Raw genomic sequence first — 14891 nt, 5'->3', positions numbered from 1 at the left:
AAAGAAAATATTAATTAAAAATCCATATCAAGGTGCCTGGATGGCTCAGTTGGTTGAGCATCCAACTCTTGATTTCAACTCAGATCCCAGGGTCATGGGATGGAGCCCCGCATGGGGCTCTGTGCTGAGTGTGCAGCCTGCTTAAGATTCTCTGTCTCCCTCTGCCCCTCTCCCATGTTTGCTGTCTCTATCTCAAATTTAAAATTTACTAATTAACTAATTAATTAATTATAATAAATTTGTATTTATAAAATGATGTATATATAACTCTATTACAAACTATAATTATTTTAATAAATTGATATTTAATATTTTTAATAATTTTGTAGTTATTTTATTACTTCTGGCTATAATGAGTTGCTTAAATAACATTGCATGGGATTTATAATTGTTATATACTATATAAAATTCATGACTTTTTTATTATAGATCTCCAGTGTGTGTGTGTGTGTGTGTGTGTGTGTGTGTGTGCACAAGCACCTGTGTAGGGAGCTGCAATAGATATTTTTAAAGTATTTATTTAGCCATGAAATTATAGAATTCTACTTATTTTTAAGTTTTCACTTTAATTCCAGTTAATTAATATATACTATTATATTAGTTTCTATAATTCCACTTTTAATTTATCTAAATTCTTAAGAACACCCAGCAAAAATGTGATAAATTGCCATGTGGAAGAGGGGTGGGCCAATCCTGATTCTATTTCAAAGTAAGAATTAGCTTCCCTAGGACTCCAGAGTTCCATTGGGGAGAAGGCAGCAAAGATTCATTAGAATCAGTGTTAGGGAAGAATCAGGGCGGAACAGTGGACCCCTTAAACCTTCCCCTTGAATGTCTCAGAATAATGCATAAGACAAAAACACATCCATGTAACAATGAGGGCTTTAAGGGGATGATAGTGTGTAATGAGGCACTTGGGTAGTTTCCATTTTGATCCAGAATTTGAGGTGAGCTTTCGGTACTATTTTTTGCTAATGGTGCCATGTTTTTGTTCATTTATTTACTTTTAAGCTCATCTCACTACAATGTTCTTAATATATTTATACATATTAAAATTTGGCTTAAAATAAGCATTATAATCCAATGGCAATAATCCTGACAATGTGTATCATATTTCCTGGTTTTAGGGAAGAAAATTGTAGCAATCAGGAAATGTACAGATATTTATGAAGAAGCAGTTCTAGCTTTACATAAAATAAAAAAGACAGCTATATAAAGTAACTAAAAGCATGTGCAGATGTTAGTGCTGGGTAAATGAAAATTCTTTGAAAACCAGTCTAAGATGCTTCTTATTCATCCTTTTTCTTCTCCCTCATCTATAATAGGTTTGCATATTCCTCCAACACTTGGCAATCTCTTTATCATGTTATTTACATTACTGAATTCTAATTTTTTTTTTCATTGGGTTCTAGAGATCAGGTTCCACTCTTATTCTTGACATCTGGAACAAAGTGCATATTTAAAAAAAATTTTTTAACGTTTATTTATTTTTGAGACAGAGAGAGACAGAGCATGAATGGGGGAGGGTCAGAGAGAGGGAGACACAGAATCTGAAACAGGCTCCAGGCTCTAGGCTGGCAGCACAGAGCCTGACGCGGGACTCGAACTCACAGACCGCGAGATCATGACCTGAGCCTAAGTCGGCCGCTTAACTGACTGGGCCACCCAGGCGCCCCACAAAGTGCATATTTTAAGAAAGACCATTGAAGGAATGCATGAAGAAATGCATGTGTAATTATTATTATAAAGGATAGGAAATGTTTGGAGTAAATTATCGGCAAACAATGATTTACGTTATGAGTTGTTTCTCCTTTATAAGAATTTGACTAGAAAATGAGTCTTATATCTTCTCTATGATATTTTCATGCCTTTTTTTAACAAGGTATTTTTTTTTCTTTAAACTCATTTTGGAACACTTACTGAATAAACGGAACATATGTCCAACTGAAGTAGTAGCTACTGATGGCTATTACTACTACTGATACCACCTATATATCTCACAGAAAACATCTATGAGAACAGCTGAAATCTTGAGGATAAAATTGTACATAAGTTATGGATTTTACTAGTATTTTATTAACATTTTATTAGTATAAATAATTATGGTAATGAACCATCAGAGAAGGGTAGCTAGCTATTGTGAATTGTTTTGTGTCTGATTTAGTAAGCATTACAGTAATATTGAGATTAGTTCTAGGGATTCTTAATTAATAATAAACTCAGTATTCTGTTTATATTGACACCCTTCTAGCAGTAATCTGAAGATTTCGGCATCTGATCTTTGTTTACAGGTGTTTTCATTTTCTACTCACGAGGAATGTTTCATCAAATTTAATACCCCAGGCAGCAGAATATATTGAAGGATCTATGGCAAATTTTAGATGAAATAGTTTGATCCAGTGTAAGTTTCAGAAAATAATGAGTATTATAGAAATTAGAGAAAGAGAAAGACTGAACATTCTATAAGACATAAAAAACAAACTTGTCATGTAATTAAACTAGAGGAAACAACTGATTTAAAATGACTATAAAATAAGTTGTTATATGCACGTGTATTTATTAAAAAGAATGGTTCAAATTCAATAAATGTATGATTAATTAACACTGAGATATAAATTTCAAAGGTGCTTCTTTTTAGCACATCTATAAAATGTAGCAGGTGTATGGCCGGTTAAGTGACATGTGACCTGCTTTCCTTGCAGCTAGGGTACTGGCAGTGCTTCTTCAAATATATGCTTCCAAAGTTGTCTCTCATAGCACCTACAATCATCCCCAGAATGGATTTGCTATTATTTACAGGTGTAATGTGTAGTCTCTAATACACTGCAGCTGTGGCCAGGATTTATGATTTTAAATAACTTTTACAAAGTGCACTTGAGGTCATTTTTCCATTGCACGATAAGTTCCCCATTATAATATTAACTTGTATTTTCATGTGGTTGCTCCCAACCTTAAAATATGCTATACAGGAGAAAGTAGTAGGAGTTGTGCAAAGCATCTTCAGTAAGAAGCTAGCTATATGATATGAAATAAAGGCAAGAAGAAGTATATCATGGAAGCTGGTTTTTCTATGGTTAAAGCTTGGTGTTCACATGTCAATATTGTGTTGGGTCCCCATGCCCAGGGATACTTCCTATGGTTGTTCAGGTTGTACACTGTTCAAAGGCATCTAGGAGAGGAGGAAAGCTGAGATACCAGCTGTGCTCAGCACGCCAGGCAGTGCATCCTGGGATGATGCTGCATCAGCTATTGGAAAGGAGTGCCATATTGTAATCTGTCTCTACAGATTGGGTGCCTTTTTGCATTTTACCTGCTGAAAGGGAGTCTTTTCTTCTTCTTCACATAAGTGTTTTTCACATCCCTGTTCTTTACTTTCAGCCAATCTAGTAGGAAATCCACTTCTACTTCCTTTGTAGGCTGCTGACACTCTGCTTCTTAGCATTGTTCTCACTCATGAGTCAAAATGGTCTCCTACATGCTCCACTTTTGCACATTGTTTTAGGGGAAATTTTTCAATAAATCCTTCTGAATTTCGAAGCCACCTCTGTTTCTTCCTTATTATTTGACTCATGGGCAAGTGGCCTAATAATTTTCAGCCTCTACTTCCTCTTATACAAAATAAGCAAGATTATTCCTACTTTGTAGATTATGGGGTAAAGAGAAAGGTAATTCATGCCAGTGATGAGCAGATGCACAGCAATTAGGATGCACTTAGGCACTCAATATATATCTATTCCTTTTTTTTCCCTCCCTGTGTGCTACTACTTAAAGCTATACATGTTTTTAGTTGTTTTTTTTTTTTTTAATTTCTGTTTCTCCCTAGTATTAAAACTACAAATAATAACAAAGGGAGTCTCACAGTTTTAAAAATCAATGACACCCGTCCTCTCTATGACTCCACACCCGATGTTTCCTGAGTTCCTTGCAGATAGCCAGCTCTGAGATCATCCTTCTCCTGAATGCATTCCTGAATGTCCGGTTCTGCAAACCACTTCTTATACCACTTGTCTTCCCTACCTCAGGAAGTAATAAAGCTCAGAGCTGAGAATATAGGCTTTACAGCTAGACAGCATAAGTTAAATTCTACTTCTTACTAGCCATTTGACCTTAAGACAGATACTTATATATTCTATTCTTAAAAACTTTTTTCAACGTTTATTTATTTTTGGGACAGAGAGAGACAGAGCAGGAACGGGGGAGGGGCAGAGAGAGAGGGAGACACAGAATCGGAAACAGGCTCCAGGCTCTGAGCCATCAGCCCAGAGTCTGACGCGGGGCTCGAACTCACAGACCGCGAGATCGTGACCTGGCTGAAGTCGGACGCTTAACCGACTGCGCCACCCAGGTGCCCCATATTCTATTCTTAATTGTTTCATCTCTGAACTGAGAATAATGATGGTACCTACACTTTGGGTTGTTATGAATACTTAGTGAGAGGACTACATGAAAGGTGTTTAGTGAAATGCTGTGGACTAAGCAAATTCTCAGTTTGTTGTTGTTTATCATTTTCTACTTCATTCCTCAGGAAAACCCATCTGTCCGATTGTAGAATTAAATCTAAACTGAGGAACATTTCCCAAAGTGTGTCCTTCTAAAGAGAAGTTAATAAATATTGTTGGTTAAAGCTTACACACACATAAACCCACACACAACACACACATAAATTTGGGAAAAGCTGACTTTAAGGAAAGTTGTACATGTTTATATCCTGGATGAATTCTCAGTTCCTTCAGTATGCCAGTGTGCATCAGTAGATTATGGAGCACGTAGTATGTACTATACTAATTTACCCACAATACCTTCCTTCTAGTGAAGAGGCTTTCAAATATCTCTTTTTAATCCTAATTCTACCCATCCTTGTTTTAAAAACCAGGAATCGGTAACCTTGGCATGTTTTAGACATTGCATGACAAATTGTCCCAGCTCCATGATCTTTTATTGCCAAAAAGAGAAGACTCAGCATACTAAGTAAGACAAGCACAGAACTCTAAGGACTGTGAGACAATAGTAATTTGGCCTTTGCAGTTATTACCTCATTTGCTTAGGGGAGCTTGTCAAATGGGCATTACAAAAGATATGAAATAAAGCCTCCAACAACAAAAAATTTTCAGGGGTGCCTGGAAACCGGACTCTTGATTTTGGCTCAGATCATGGTCTCATGGTTCATGGGTTCAAGCCCCTCATCTGTGCTGAAAGTGTGAAGCCTGTTTGATTCCCTCTCCCTCCATCTCTCTCTGTCCCCACACTGTTTACTCTCTCTCCTTTTCTCTGATGACAAATAAACATTAAAAGGTTTTTTTTTAATTTTTTTGTAATGTTTATTTTTGAGAGACAGAGAGAGACAGAGTGTGAGTGGGGGAGGGAAAGAGAGAGAGGGAGACAGACTCTGAAGCAGGCTACAGGCTCTGAGCTGTCAGCACAGGGTCTGACTTGGGACTTGAACTCATGAACCATGAGATCATGACCTGAGCTGAAGTTGGACACTTAGCTGACTGAGCCACCCAGGAGCCCCTTAAGAAACTTTTTTAATAAATAAATAAATCCAACAAAGTTTTATTTGTTTCTAGGGAGCATGGCCAGAAACCTCAAATCATTTAACCATGTTATTGCAAATTTTACAAAATTTAAAAATAATAACAGCAAACACTGAAATAGTATTTGCTATAAATTGGGGGATTAACATATATTAAGTTATTTAACTTCTACCAATTGTATTGTAGGATACGACTTTTATTCCTATTTTTCAGATGAGAAAACTGAGGCACAGAGAAATTTCCTGAAGTTCACATTACTTTTATGTTAGCTGCTCTGGAATTTGAACCCAGGAAATAATTCTGACTTTGAATCACAATTATACTTAACAAGTATAATTATACTGTCTTTCAAAATATAGTCCTGACATTAAAATCATAATGAAAACTATGAGCCTCAATGAACTATCTATGGAAATCAAGAGTGAAAGCATGCATTAAAGAAATTATGACATTGATACCATTTGTTTACACACCTTAACATAGTTTTAAATGTTCTAGTATATGATCGCATTGAAAGAGAGTATCTAGCTCAGTGGCTTTTGCTGCCTATAAAATTTGACTTCCTTACTCCATTTTTTTAATCTGAAAAAGAATGAGTAAGATACTGTAGTGAGTGCTGAAATAGTGAAGTGGAAAATCACTGATCTTTAACTATATAATCATAGTACAGTTTTTAAATCCCAGTACTGCAGCTTACTGCCTGTGTGCCTTTACATAAGTTATTTACCTTTTAATGTGCAGTTTTTCCATCCGTAAAGTTGGGATAATAACTCAGTTCTTGGATATTCTGAGGGTTTAAATGTAGAACATATAAACCAGCCAAAGGAGAAAAGCTTCTTAAAGTGATCAGAGTCTTTCTCCTAGAACAAAACTGTTCTCCCTTTCCCTCTGCAAGGTTGAAAAAGGTGTGACACAGGAAGACACTGCCACCTGTTAATACTGAGATGTGACAGTGTGTGCCCAAACAAAAAACAAAAAACACTTTTCATTAACAGCTGTTTTCAGTCAGAGAAAAGGGGTGATGTATGGGGAATGCTTTTCATCACGTGAGCTGCTTTTTGAATTCAGTAATAGTGATAAAAGAGATGTCAGACAACTGATACAACAATCTATGTCTTAATAACTTTTCCTGTCTCCCTGTGTTTGACCAGTACCCAAATCCAGTAGTGTAGCCTAGAAGAGGTGACATTATTGCTTGTATGACATTCCTCCATTGTTCAATATGTTTGCGCTGTTAAGTGGTCAGAATGGTCAGTCTGCAGCTCTACTGCTATAAGCTTACTGAACGTCCATTACAGTTCTGATGTGGAAATGTTAGGGTTCGTAGCAAACAGGAAAGAAGTCTCGAGATGTATTCAGTGCAAAAGGTGGGTGGTTTTATTGAAGCATGGGAATAGGACCCATGGACAGAAACAACTGCACTGGGATTGTGAGAAACAATTGATTATATACTTTCAAGTTGGGAGGAGGTTAGAGATAGTGTAAGTCTCTGAGGAATTTTGGAAACAAGGTTTCTAGGACCTTGAGGGGGCTAGCTATTGTGAGGAAAATGTCATTTATTACTGTCCAGTAAAACCTGAGCAATGAGACCCTCCAGATGTGTATCAGTGGGTTATATGCTTAGAGGATGATTGCTAACATATATCTTGGGGGGTAGAGATAAAGGAAATTTCCAAAGGAATTTTTATAAATTAAAGAAGACTTATAAGATCCTGGAGGTCGGGATAATGTCAAGCTAAGACTGCCTTTTGCCCTTAGCAAAGTGTCAACATCAAGGCAGGTGAATTCCTAGAAGAAGGTCACTGTGCCTATTTCAAGGACTTGTCGATGGGCTACAAGTAGTTAGGGAATTTAATTTTGTCCCTTGTTTCCCACATCAGTTCAAGGTCCCCTTGGTGTATATGTAAGGGCAATGGAGGTACACAAGGCACATAAGATGGGACAGATAATATGACTTCAGGCATGGCAACAGTAAACATGAGAGACTGGGCACTTTGGGAAGAGAATCACTGACTACTGGATAAGAAGAAGCATGCCTGACTTTTGTGCTTTAATATGTTCAAATGTCAGAGATATGTGTAGATGAGGACGATGGCTATTAAAAATCCTATCTACGATCATAATACATAAATCTATACATTTTTTTTAATTAATGTGGGAGACACATTTTGGTTGTATAAAAATAATGCCTTTACAGTAACTCATGTGAACTGCTGACTAATTATGGCTAATTACCACACAACACAGAATTGCTGTCAATTTGGTTTTAAAATGTTCCAGATTAACACTTTTATGTTTTATGCATTAGATTAATAAAGTCTATGCATATAAACTCAGTTTTCATTCTTGTCCGGATGTCATGCTGTTCTTGCAATCTTGTATGTAGAGAAGAAATCACTGGCTACTTTTCTGTATTGAACTGCAGTGGGTGATCATGAGTAATGAGAAGGGTAAGACTGTATTCATGTCAGTATGGCTGATCTATTTTTTTCTAATGTTGCATTGCAAGTATCACCAGAGGTGACATGCAGGTATGATGTGGATTATTCATTCGTGGCTTCTGAAGTAAAATATGGCACAATTATAGATTCCTGACAGACATTTCCAGACTCTAGGATAAAATATTGAAATACTCTATTATGTTCCATCTGTGGGGTAGGCACACTTTTACCTTATATTTTACTGTGTTTTGCAGATTTAGCACTGCAAAAAGAAAGAGAATATATCAAGCTAAATCCATTAAAGTGAAAGCATTCCTCTACTATTTGAAGTGTCAGTATGAGACTTCATACACGATTTTGTTTAGAACCAGCAAAATGACAGAATATCTTACCTACGCCTCTTTCCTCTTTGTAGATTGTGCATAGTTTTCTGTTTTCTTCAAATTTCTATGCTGACACCTTAAGGCTTAAAATACTCTTCTCTGAAGTTTATTGCTATTGTAATGAATCTTAAACCAGTCTATAGGACACTCTAAAGTGTAGGGAGCCTTTATGTGATAATGGAAAACAAATCAGTAATGCTAATATCCTTGCATTTGAAGAAGTCCATGATAACAAATGCATAAAAACCTGGCACTTGGTGTAAGAGTGAAATAAGGATGAAAGCTTTTCACTGTTGGTTGTCAAAACATTTTTTGAAATTCTCAGGCCTGGAAAATTAGCTTACTGTCATCACAGCAGTCTTTTGCCATGCAAGCCATTATTTTAATTTCTTACTGAAATTCCTTTTGAGAAGTCAAGCTCTACAGCATCATGTTTTACATAAACCAAATATGATTATAGATATGGTGGGTCTCCATGTGACAGAAGTGACTCATGTCAGAAATGGGAAATGATATAATATGTTTCTCTGGACAATTATCCTGCCCTGTTTCAGAAGAAAATTAACTATCATTTTTTTAGTGATTTTATTTTTGCTCTCTATGGTCTCTGATAGGATTAGTGTAAGTCACAAATGATTGTTTAAGAAAGAAAAGGAGTGAGATTGATTTTCAATCCCTTGTCTCAAATCAGTGCTGAGAATTGGGAAAATCACATCACATTTATGTTAAGGACCTTCTGCTATTCTCACAACATCCAGTGTCTCTGCTTTGTGAGTAATTTTATACTATAACCATCATAATAAGTCTCATAGGGGTTGAAATTTACTAAAAATATTAATATATAAGAAAAGAAGGAAAACTTTTTAAAAATTTAATACAGGGGTCAGTTAATTAAATGTCCGACTTCAGCTCAGGTCATGATCTCAGTTTGTGAGTTCAAGCCTTGCATCAGGCTCTCTGCTGTGAGCACAGAGCCCACTTCATATCCTCTGCCTCCCCCTCTCTCTGCCCTTCTCCCACGCTAGTGTGCACACATGCTCTCTCTCCCTCTTAAATAAATAAATGAATAAATAAACAAACAAACATTTTAAAATAATAAAATAAGATAAATAAAAGTAGGATAAATTCAAAGATGGATAAATACAAAGGTGGAAGGAGTAACATGTTAAAACCAAGTCAGCCAATCTTACAAGTCTGGAAGCTTTAGAGAAATACATTTTAAATAATCTTTAAAATTTACAGCTTTCATAGGGCACTTTTTGACAAATAGCAATGCTTTCTAAATCTCTGATTATAAATATCTTTGATAATAATATTATGTGACTGAAGCCAATTGCAATATTTTCTTAGCAGAAAAAGATTTCAGTGATGCTTTCTGAGAAGTGCCTAGGGTGGTTTTGTAATTAACAGATTGGCTTACAATTCCTTGTCAAGTACAGGCCCTCACCTTTTCAGAATTCAAAAGCTTGCGTGTATAATACCTAAAACTCACCCAATGATAATGAAAACAGAAAAAACAACTTTATATCCAAATAGACATTTTATTCAGACATATATCCTGATTTTTTCCTTGACATAAGAAAGCCACTGCTTCCTATGTCAATGTTTTATATGAGGTATAGGTGGGAGACAGATTCCCTTAGGCTCTACTTCATCTTTACCACATTGTAGGGAAGTACAGTATTGATTAGATGTTTGTGTCTTTAACAGCATTGCCTTGGTCTTTGACTCTGTGGGCAGGAATCAAGTGTAAGCCAAAATTTATCATCTCATAAAGAACCTAGGAGATGTAGACCCATACAACCATGCATTACATACATTACAAACCATACATTACTCTGAAGCTAAGGTTATTAGGAGTGGCCTTTTAAAGGATCAGTTAATAATTTCCAGTGTGGATAAAAAAGGTAGGCTCTGCTAACCAACTTCTTTTGAACTTGTTCTTTAATGATGACATTACTTTTGAGTAAGCTGGATGCCTTCCTTGCCTCTCTAAGGAAATGAGAGATAAGTATTCTCTTTCATGAAGAAAATATGGATATATGATCATAATCTGTAGCAGTCTTAATAATAAATGACCCTGCTTTCTGATTATTCCTAGAAAGACTACAAATCAGTTACTCTAAAAATAATTATTTTGGTAAACATCTATCTTCTGATTGACATATACTTGACATTCCAAACCATAACTATTTTAAAAGAACTGGAAAACATTTGGGCTGTAAGACCTTATGATAACCCATCAAAATGCACAAATATTTTAAGTTTCTATTTTAGGAAGAAACGTTCACCATTGAATTTGGAAGGTCTACTTTCCGTCTCCACTTACAATGCTATTTGCATTCAATTTCAAAATCAATTTCTGGTACTGAACACTTCAGTACTGACTTGGTCAGTAGAGGGATATATTTTAAATATAGTACCTACAATAATTAACTCTTCTCAATGAAACACTTTCAAATAATTTTCCTTTTACTATTGGGACATCACAATCTTGCCAGAGAGACAAAAATAATTACTTGCATTTTACGAAAGAGAGAAGTTAAAAGATTCTTTCAAACTATGCAGTAATTAATAAAAGTGTCTAAATATGTCCTATTAATCCTAAATTTCAGCCCAGTTTGTACATAGTTTTTCATGCTTTATGCATTTTTGTTATAGTTCATTGAGTTTTTTCCATTAGGAAATCAAACTCTGCTGTCTCTTGTTTTGCATAAACCAAACATGATTATAGAAGCAGTATATGACAGTATTGACTAATGTCGGAAATGAAAATGGGTAACATTTTTCTCTGGACAATTAGTTTTAGGGGAAATGTGTGTGTGTGTGTGTGTGTGTGTGTGTGTGTGTGTGTATACATACTTCTTTATTTTACTTTTGTATATATTTGTGTAAGAAACATATTATTATGCATATTATTGTAGGATACAACATGGCAAATGTATGATGTAGTAGAATTTTATATTCCACTAAGAAAGAAAAATACTATCAAAAGAGACCATTGATTGCAAACATGCCACTTTATTTCAGGGTTGTTAACATGTGAAAAAAACTTTGCATCTTAGAATCAATTAAATGCATTATTACATAGCCTATTTTCTATAATTTTTGTCATTTATTTGGGATAGTCTAGTTCTTGCTGGATGGGTTTTGATTCACATGTATACTTTAATCTTTAAGCTGCTTGTGAATAGTTTGGTACTTCCTATGTGCTGAAACTGTCTTTTTTTTTTTTATTTAATAGAAAATTCAAAGAGCTGACTAAAAACAATCAAAATTAAGTTTTTAATATCTTATGTCATGGCTTAATTTCCCCCAGAGATTTAAAAGATTTACTACTGCAGATTTTGTCCCAAATGCCTAAAGTCCTTGGTGAACATACTATTCTAGAGTACTCCAAATGTTCTTAAGTTTTTGCTACTAGAATGAATAAGGACTAAATTATATGTCAACTGAGTTAGATTTAAACACAGTTTTATAGACCAACCCTAAATTTTTTCAAACCAAGAAAATGATAAGCTGTTTTTAAAGAGTGAAATAAAAGATATTAAGGATGACAACTCTGCTATATTAGGTACATATACCTAGTTTTAATCAGAAACATAGTTTTTTATAATTTTTTTTTCAACGTTTATTTATTTTTGGGACAGAGAGAGACAGAGCAGGAACGGGGGAGGGGCAGAGAGAGAGAGGGAGACACAGAATCGGAAACAGGCTCCAGGCTCCGAGCCATCAGCCCAGAGCCTGACGCGGGGCTCGAACTCACGGACCGCGAGATCGTGACCTGGCTGAAGTCGGACGCTTAACCGACTGCGCCACCCAGGCACCCCAGAAACATAGTTTTGAGCTATGTTTTCCAACTAAGACAACTGAGCAATTTCTTTAACTTGTAACTATTTTTCTTCACTCTTCTCATGTGCTGGCATACTCTGTCATGTAAAAAAATGAGAGAGAGAAAGAGAGAGATCGATCTAAATAATGGACTATTTCATCAATTGCTTTTAATTTGAAATATTTTTTCAACATCTTTACATTTCATTTTATTTTTGAAGTAGAAGGTCAATAGCTCACACTGCCAAAAGTATGCTGGTTCTACTCTTGAAGTATTAGACTTTATTGAGTTATGTTTCTCCCAGCTTAGTTCACACTTTCTATGTAGACTGAATAAGAGAGCCTTTTATTTTCCTTCAAAGTTTGAAAGGTATTAAAGAATTTAGCCTCCTTTATGTAATATCCAGGTATAGTAATATGTGTAAAAGATAGAATAAAACACTTTCATGAATTTTCTTTTCTTGTAATTTTTTGGCCTCAATTAAAGTCATTTAAATAAAGAGCAGCCTCTCTATCTCCCAAGGGGGACTGCGGGGAGGCAGAATGGACCCTGGCCAGAAATCAGAAAACTTGGTTCTACTATGGGATATTCTACATATTACTGATATCTGGAACACAAAGAGTACTCAATAAATATCCATATAGTACATAGATTAATTAATAACTTATATAGAAACAAGTATCCTGAGCCCTGTCCTCATGTTCCTCTTCGTGTTCCATCCATTGGAAGTATGGATGCAGTCATCACTGGAGACATTGCAGAAGAGGGAAGAGAAAAGAATTAAAGTTTGCTGAATTCATCTCAAGAAGCATGCACATTATAATTTCAATTGATTAATCAGGAAAAAAAAGAAATATACTGAACCAATCTACTTTATCCAAGTCATTCATTTACCATATTTGGAGAAGTTAGAATTTGGCTCTGGCAAAATCTGAATTCATGAAAATTGGGGATGATTGAATTGCTAACTTTCCAGTACCTACTCCTCTAGTAAATGGCTCAATTGGATTGGATGCTATGTCATATCCTATTTTGCACTCTTCAATATTGCCTACTTTTTTAGCCAAATGTATGTGTATTTATTCACCTACATCACAAAATCTCAGCAATTATTTATAAAACATATCAACTTCATCATCATTTAAGCTTTTTTTTTTTTTCAAGTTTATTCATTCATTTTTGAGAGAGAGAGTGGGAGGGGCAAAGAGAGATGGGGACAGAGAGTCCTGAGCAGGCTCCATGCTGTCAGCACAGAGTCTGACATGGGGGTTTAACTCATGACCCGTGAGATCATGACCTGAGCCTAAATCAAGACTCAGACACTTAACCGACTGAGCCTACCAGACGCCACTCAACTTTATCATCTTTTATCTCTCCATTTTTCTAACCCTTCCTGTTGTTTCCTTACCCACTATTATTATACATTATGGTATAACTAAAAGACTTCGAGCTTACACTAGCTATTAGCTATGTCAAACTTTTCTCATAGACTTTTGTGCCATAGAATTTCAAGACAGAAGATCTCTATTCTATGTACGAGATATTTTGTATTTATTAATGTGTATTATAATAAACATAATCATAGCAAACCTTATTTTGTTTTTTGTTTTTCTCTCATATAATCCATGATAATATCTAACATAAAATAAAATTTGCTATTTAAAAGTGTATAATTCAGTGGTTTTTAGTTTATTTATAAGGTTGTGCGTCACCATCAAGCAATTCCAGAACATCACTATCAGCCAAAAAAGTAATACAGTACACATTAACACCTAAACTTTAGTGAGTATGTTCCATGATTAAGCACTATGCTGACCACTTTATGTATAATGTATTGTTTAATACTGGTAATAGTTCAAAGTTGGTAGGTAAAATTTTCACACCTATTTTGTAGAAAAATTGAAATTAAAAGAAGCTGATTAAATTTAGTATATGACAGAAATTCTTGACTACCATCCACACCTTGCAGACTTCTTGTGTTCAGTAGTAACATTCCAGTTCTTTTCTCTTCTTGAAGGTGAAATTGACCTAAAGAGGTATCTTCTTTCACATAGAAATAAAGACAACAATAAGATATAGGAATCCTATCTTCTTTTCTCCATCTTTGTATTTCAAGAGTGAATAGCTTGAATTTTCTAAGAGAGTCCTGACTTCAAATCTTTTTTCCCCTGTCATTTGATTATAAATCAGAAGATGTGTACTTGAAGTCTATATATATGAAAATCTTACATATTTTAGATTTACTTCTGTTGGAAACATATTCATTTCTTACATTAAAGCTGGAAATTCCAATTACATTTTCCTCTGGAAACCTATGGTGCTTAAGTAGAGATGAAACTGTCCTACTCCTACTCAGTAGGAGGATATAACTTTTCATTGGGATGCAATTTTCATAGCACTGTTTCTATAGAAAAAGATGACTGTTCCAAATAGCCAGGTTTTAAGTAGTCGTTTCTTTACAACTTACCAGTTACTTAATAAATATTGATTGAATAAGTAAAGTAATAAATGGATTAATATATGTCATTATTTTCAAATTCCCTGTACTGCCTTAAAGAAATTCATTCTAAAGTATTCTAAACATATTATAACATATTGAAGTATATTTGATTGTACTTTGGGAAGAACTTAAACTTTCCAAAAGAAGTAGACTATATTTGTAGTCTGAAAACTGTATATTTATTTGAGAACTTATTATATT

The sequence above is a fragment of the Lynx canadensis genome, chromosome D4 (assembly GCF_007474595.2).
Source record: "Lynx canadensis isolate LIC74 chromosome D4, mLynCan4.pri.v2, whole genome shotgun sequence".
Classification (NCBI taxonomy): domain Eukaryota; kingdom Metazoa; phylum Chordata; class Mammalia; order Carnivora; family Felidae; genus Lynx; species Lynx canadensis.
The sequence above is the reverse complement of the archived record's forward strand: the minus strand, read 5'-3'. Positions refer to the sequence as shown.